Genomic DNA, 7,661 nt, shown 5'->3' with positions numbered 1-7,661 from the left:
TATTTCTGGATAAAGAATGTTTTGAGCAGAGGTGGATTCAAGGCACCCCCCCCCCACCCTTCAATTTTTTAAGGAAAAAAAAGGAAAATATATTCAAATTGAAGTGCGAGAGTGTAAATTCCGGCCATCTACAGATGCCCTAATCATGTTGGGGCTGAGGTGGGTGATTCCTCGGTCTGTGAAAGTCCCTCCCTGGTTCACCTCTCTTTCGAATTCCTGGATCTGCCACTACCGTATTGATTTATTATATAATTATTTTTTCGCTTATTTATAATGCGTCTATTGCAATTTTCATTTTTTCCTCTCAAACAGTCCTAAGAACGTTCAGAGTGCCCTACTTCCCAGGGGGGTTCGCCCCCTTGACCCCGCCGGGGGCATACGTAATTCGCATAACGGCTCCCCCCCCCCCTTTCAAAATCCTGGCTACGTCCCTGCGTGAGAGTTTGGCTAATTAGTCGGCTGTTACTCCAAGCGTTTTCTAGTGAGCTCCTCAAACTAGACGCTTGATGTAGCGCTGGCGGTTTATAGCTATAAAACAGTAGCGTATCCAGGCTCGCTGTGCCTTAGCACCCTCCTTTATAAGTTGAAAAAATAAATCTAAATGCCTATTTTTGAATGTTTACAAATATTTTTAGTATTAAAGTACCATTTCCGGTATCTAGAAGTTCAAAATTCTTAATATTTTCCCACCTCATACCCAACTATGATGAGGCTCAGGGGATTTTCCGGCATCTAAAAGTTTCAATAATGTTTTCACCACCTGAGCCCCAACCGGGGCTTAGGTGGATATATATATATATAAAATGCTTAATAATGATAATGATTATTAATAATAATTATGTTTTCAATACTTTCCCCTGTTTGCACTCCTTTCCTTTTCTCTTTATATATAGTTTACCTTAACATGATGTTGGTTATATTGTAACCAAATAATAATAATAATAATAATAATAATAATAATAATAATAATAATAATAATAATAATAATAATAATACTTTTTGTTGTACTGTACCTTTTGTAAATGTGTATTGGTCGAATAAATAAATGAAATGAAATGAATTCCTAACGCTTATTGATGTGCATATTGTAACGAGATTAAGGTTGTTGTACTTGTTTTATTCCTGTGTCCCTCCATACATAAAGCTTAGTCTTTTATTGTGCTTTTTCTGATGTAACATAACACTTTTTAACGTCAATTTTATATTGCTACTTTTAGAACTTTTACATTTTTTAAACTTGAAATTGCATGCAATTTGGCCTCGGCCCACTATATGTGGAATTTAATAAATTTAAAATGAATTAAACATCTCTTTTATTGTGCTTTTTCTGATGTAACATAACACTTTTTAATGTCAATTTCGTATTGCTACTTTTATAACTTTTACATTTTTTAAACTTGAAACTTACATGCAATTTGGCCTCGGGCCACTATATGTGAATTTCGTAAATTTGAAGTGAATTAAACACCTCTTTTATTGTGCTTTTTCTGATGTAACACAACACTTTTAAATGGATCGCTACTTTTAGAACTTTTACATTTTTAAAACTTAAAACTTAGATGCAATTTGGCCTCGGGCCACTATAATATGTGAATTTCGTAAATTTGAAGTGAATTAAACACCTATTTTATTGTGCTTTTTCTGATGTAACACAACACTTTTTAATTTCAATTTTATATTGCTGCTTTTAGAACTTTTACATTTTTAAAAACTTAAAACTTGCATGCAATTTGGCCTCGGGGCACTATATTATGTGGAATTTAACAAATTTTAAATGAATTTTACGTCGCTTTTATTGTACTTTTTCTGATGTAACGTAACACTTTTTAATGTCAATTTTATATTGCTACTTTTAGAACTTTTACATTTTTAAAACTTGAAACTTACATGCAATTTGGCCTTTGGCCACTATATGTGGAATTTAATGAATTTGAAATTAATTAAACATCTCTTTTATTGTGCTTTTTCTGATGTAACTTAACACTTTTTAATGTCAATTTTATATTGCTACTTTTAGAACTTTTACATTTTTTAAGTTTACATGCAAATTTGCCTTGGGCCACTATGTGGAATTTAATAAATTTGAAATGAATTAAACATCTCATTGCTTTTTTCTGAATTAATTTACAGTTTGTGTTACAGTACTCAACTTTTGTACGCTGTTGGGTGAGTAGGAGGCCTATAGCATTGTAATTTCAGCATTAATCCTTAAGCACATATTACAGCATAAACAGAAAGTACCAAGCCAGCAATGGCGCCAGAAATTTGCCGACAAGGAGCCCGACATGTCCGACGGAGGAGTCCGAACCAAGGGGGCCGATAAGAGCCTCGGCCGACGGCCCGGAATAAAACAAATCCCTAATAGAATTCACAGGGACAGTTTTTAATGGCTTAAAATGGGTCAAAATGTGCTTTTAGACCATAAGCCTATTAGGGATTGGCAGTCAAAATAACGTTATTTGGATAGTCAAATTATTATTTTACTTTTTATCTTTGATCCGACGATCTAGTCGTGAGTCGGACAACAGGGTTCCGGGACTGTCCGACAGAGGGAGATTTCTCCTGCTCCCCCTCCCCTGCTGTCGCCACTACTGTACGAAGCATGATTTTGCACTCTACGAACATTATGCCGATACAACACTTATATTCGACGCACAGGCGTGGAACAGAGTTCAATGAAGGTGATACTCTGTTGCCTCGCACTTTTGTAATATTGGTCGCATTTTCTTATGACTGTCGTACTTCGTAATAAAGTCTGTCGCACTTTGTAATAATGGTCGCAACTTTGTAATAACTGTCTGTCACACTTTGTAATAAAATGAACTGTCTCACTTTGTAATAAACTCTGTTGCACTTTGTATTAAAACGCGATCTAGGCCTATGTTATATTTCTATAGATTTTTGATAACTTCTCCTACTACCCAGGGCCGGGATTCTCACCCTGTTTCGTATTATATCATCGTTACGTCGATGGGATGGCTCCAATCTCACTAGACCCCACCCCGGATGTAGTGTGATTGGAGGGTGTCGGGGCCAAATAAGGTTCCAATTTGGTATTTCTCGTATTTCAGATTATCATTATCATTTTATGTCCGCCGATGGGGATATGACTCTAATTTTACTGGGCCCTCAGTCGGTCAGATCATCAACATGGTATGTCGGAGGGAAAAGTAGAAAGAAAAAAGCGAGTGAGAAAAAAAGAACAGCTGATTAGAGAAAACAATTAGATCACAAGGATGCAAAAAATGTGAGTTTTAAGCTGCTTTTTAAAAGTGGCCAACGAAGGAGACTCGCGAATATAATCTGGCAGATCTACCTAGAGTAGGGATGGCAACATGACAAGACCTTTCCCCAAAAGTGCTTGATCCGCGAGTGTTCTTACACAGGTTGTGGAGCGCAGTTTGAGAAAATCGTTTAGGAAGTGTGTGCACAAGCTATGGTGGGGGTCATATACAAGAAGAATCCTAAATATAACGCTGCCTTAAATTACGTCGACTGCAAGCCCATGCAATCAGGGGTGGTGCCAGGATTTGCCCGAAATGGTGTCCGAGGCAGGGCCGCCAAGAGCGGCCGTGGGCCCCGGGGCAGGCCCGCGGGGCCCATCGGTTGGGGGTCTGGGGCCGCCTAGGACCCCCTATGGCCCCAGCGGGATCGAGCCGAGGCAGATCCCTGATGGAGCCGGGGGTAAAAATAAAATACCCAAGGATTTGAACGAAAAACCTGTATAGATAGGCCTAAGACCAAGTCAAAATACCCAAGATCTTGGGTAAATACCCAAGCAGTGGTCACGTTGCAGTATACTCTTTGGCTTTGTGAAAATGAGTACGCCGCGGTACTCATTTTCACAAAGGAATACACTCAGCTGGTTAGCTAACAATATGAAAATTTACATGCACCTGGGAAGAAAGTACGTGCAATGAAATACCATGCTGTGCATGTCCTGTCTCTTATACACATCTAGATGTGTATAAGAGAGCTGCCTACTGATGTACTGTGTATAGCAGCGGGGGACGATGAAGCATAATATTTTATACAGTATATTAATTCTTAGATGGTACCGCTACTGCATTATGGGCACCACTACTGCAGGTGTTGTCATGTTTTATACATTAATCCTTAGATGGGCACCGCTACTGCAGGTGTTGTTATATTTTATATAATTATCCTTAGATGTGCACCGCCACTCTGCATGATGCAAGTTGCAACTGCTTTGCTGCCGCCAACGTTTCCATAGAACTATCGACACCGTCTCTCTCTCTCTCAATATAATAGAAGATACGATACAGTTTTTTTCAAGAAAACTATTAATGGTATTATATTTTGTTTTATTAATAATAATAATTTTGTTTATATTTGTAATAATTTATAGCGCTTATAAATTACTACTTTTGGTCGCACTGGCTAGGCTTATATAGGCCTAGTAGGCCGGCCAGTCTAGGTAGGCCTAGGGCCGTGTTGTTAACTCCTCCTACGCTAGGCTAGCTACCGCCTGGAGTAGGAGGAGGCCCTAGGCTAGCTAGGGCTAGCCCTAGCTAGGCTAGCTAGGGCTAGCTCTGGCGGCTAGGGCTACGCTAAGAGTACACTAGGCCTAGACCTGTAGTAGTATAGTATTCTATGTCCTTGCTAGGGCTACTACTACTGTACTAAAATATGGGCCTACGCTGGAGCCGTAGCGCCTCTTTCTATCTAGGCCTAGACTAGGCAAGTTTTTTGTCTTTACATTGCCATTGAAAGTGGATACGTGACCGTAAATAAATCAGTAAACGATATATCTACGTGAAATAAATAATGCATGCGCAGTCATACTTTAATAAACTTGCATCGTTCACTCATGGAAATTAGCGTCGGCCCAAGCCTACAACGAACGGCACAGATTTCATTAAAAACCTAATTTTGTTTTAATAAAATTAATTTAGTTTCCTACTATAGTATGTAGTTTAATCATTAAATATATTATTAAATCATTGTGTTAACTTTTCAAATAAAAGTGATATTATCAGCTGGAAATATTTTTGTTCTTGTCATTTTACTTGCGTCATTTGAATGAAAAGTAAAGAATATGCGTCTGTTTTCTCTAAGGTATTTAATCATTACGAATAAAGTAAGACAAAACAAATATTTTTAATGTTTTATATTAACAAAAACAACATTGGCAATTAATTTCAATGAAATACCATGCTGTGCATGTCTCTACAAAATGGATGCAAAGAGCTTGTGGAATAAACAGCCTCACTTGTACGTTGTGGTCATGACGTTAGTAGAGTGAAAAGAATACAAATAGGCTTATTTCTAGCTCATTGTCAAAATAATTCAATGATTTATTTAATTATTAAAGTGCATACCACTGTACCAAATTTTATTTGTTTAATAAGAACGGAGAAATTATAATTATCGAACGTCAAACCCTGTCGTAAACTGTTTACAAAAATTCATTCAACCAATTCAGGAATTCCCCATGTTGCTTTGCCGTCGACTCGATCGTGTGTTGTTGAATAATGGGTTTTTTTAAAGAGCAGAAACTTCTTTGTTTGTACAAAAACATGTTTGCTTTGGTCATGTTTTGTAATTTAACATTACTATAAACACTACACGTTTGGGGGATTTGGAAACTTGCCAACAAAAGGGCCTTAGCAAATCAGTGCCATGGTGAGCTTGGGCACCGTGGCTTAGGCTGACGCAAATTTCAATTCCTGAAAGTTTAACCCAACTTGTACATTTAACCAGAAGCAATAAATTTACGTGACCGATAATGCAAGTTAATTGAAGTTTGACTGTGCATGCGCTCTCTATTCTACGTGAACGTATCGTTTCCTGATTTGTTTACGGAGACGTAAATATATCCACTTCCTTTTACATTTGCCTCCTTTCTTTATTGCTGTTGTGCACAATTAGAGAGACTCTTAATGAATAATACCGGGATAGCATGGATGATAATGGTGGTAAGTCATTTAATAATTGCAATTTTATTCTTATTTTTGTCATTGTACCAACCATCATGGCTGACACTCACTTGGCGGCCCTAGTCTAGGCCTAGACGATAGAGGGTAGACGGTATTGCCCTATACCTCCCAAAAAATACATTATGTTGAGTTATAATCTAATAATAAGTTACTATCAGCATCAGCTAAAATAAATCTAAATGTCACATTTTACAATAATTACTGAAATGAACCTTGCACAATTTGCATATTAACTGCGCTCACAGTTTAAAACAACATCAGAAACTCAATGTGCAAAAGTTTCCAAAATGTGCACAACATTGTCATTAAGCTGGCCATGCCATGGCATTGGTACCAACAAGGACAGCAAAATATTTAATTACTTATTAGGCCACCCTACAGTAGATAGGCTAGGCCTAGCCTACAGTATGCTAAAAAGGTTAAGATAAGAGAGCAAATCTCCAATTAAGAGTTTCCTCTGTTGTAAACTAAACTAAATTTGTTGGACATCATCAATATTATTAGGGGCCCCATTTCATTGTACATAATGTACATCTCTGCTGTGGAGCTTTATGCAGTATTTCACCAGAAGCAGAAGAAACTGTATATTAAGGCCTGCGCAGGGAAGATATCCTATATCCTAAAGTCTCACCTAAAACTCTGTCGGCGCATTTCCGAAAATAAAGGCCGATTTCCGCGCAGATTTGGCCGAAAATTAGACTTTGCCCAAATCTTATATAACAAATGCAATTATGCAGCAATTACGATTCCGCACACCTGTTTTCCTACTTAGCAATTTTCCGCTCAAAATTCAGCTGATTTTTTATATTCTCCGTGCAAAAAAAAAACTTTACAGTATTGTCCACTCTGTGACTTAGAAAGTGGGGCCTAGCCTAGACCTATTGCGTGTGTGTTCTATAATTGCTGATGTTTAAAACTGTCAGGGTTCCATTGAATGGAACTATGGTATTATAGTTTATATTATATTTTATACTACAATGTCTTGGCCCCTTGTGCCTAGGGGCCCTGGCACTGCGCCCCGCCCCCGTCAGCGCCCGAGCGTGACACCACTGTTTATTGTGTAATGAATAGTAGAAATTCTCAAAATTTTCAGCATTCATTTTGAAAAGAAGCCCCCCCCCATAAGAGACAGTGCAAAAGTAGCCTCAAAAGAAGCCCATCATCTCGAAAAGAAGCCCATCCAAAGTTCTTAAAAAAAACAAACCCAGAAAACTTTTCATATTTAGTTACATTCTTTCTTGGTTTAGTTTCATTGATATTTTTGATGTAGTAGCAACTACTGCATAAAAAAATGATTAGATACACTTTACCTACCAATGGTGGACCCAGGAATGCAAAATAGAGGGAGGTGGCCTAGGGAGAAACTTCCACAGATGGAGAGATTTTACCACCTCAGCCCAGCCATGTGTTGGGACTGAGATAAGGAATTTCATGGTTATTGCACTTCTAAATTGCCGGAAATGGCAGTCTTAGACTTAAATTTGCATATGATTTTCCTTATTTCTCCATTTTGTTTAGTTTTGAAAATTTAGTGGGCCCTGAGCCAGTATGCCTCTCCCACCTTTTTTGTCTGCCACTGCCTATTGGAAAAAGATAATCTCATTTGTAAATCTATCAATTAATTATTTGTTGTTTGTTTTATCCAAAGGATGAAGACCTAGCATAGTCATGACTGGGGCTATGATAGCAGTGGTGGAGTTC

At 37.9% G+C, this 7,661-nt stretch overlaps 1 long non-coding RNA gene across 1 annotated transcript; it reads left to right on the top strand.

Annotated features, from left to right (window-relative positions):
• The first annotated feature begins 4,248 nt into the window (after positions 1-4,248).
• On the top strand, positions 4,249-7,661 carry LOC117119097. The gene is made up of 3 exons (XR_004447129.1): positions 4,249-4,310; positions 5,893-5,939; positions 7,609-7,661. It is a non-coding gene; the product is annotated as an uncharacterized LOC117119097 (long non-coding RNA).

This window comes from Anneissia japonica, unplaced genomic scaffold (genome assembly GCF_011630105.1).
Source record: "Anneissia japonica isolate Jap-2015-1 unplaced genomic scaffold, ASM1163010v1 scaffold1792_len1028045_cov167, whole genome shotgun sequence".
NCBI classification, from domain to species: Eukaryota; Metazoa; Echinodermata; class Crinoidea; order Comatulida; family Comatulidae; genus Anneissia; species Anneissia japonica.
This window is presented reverse-complemented; position numbering and strand designations above follow the sequence as displayed.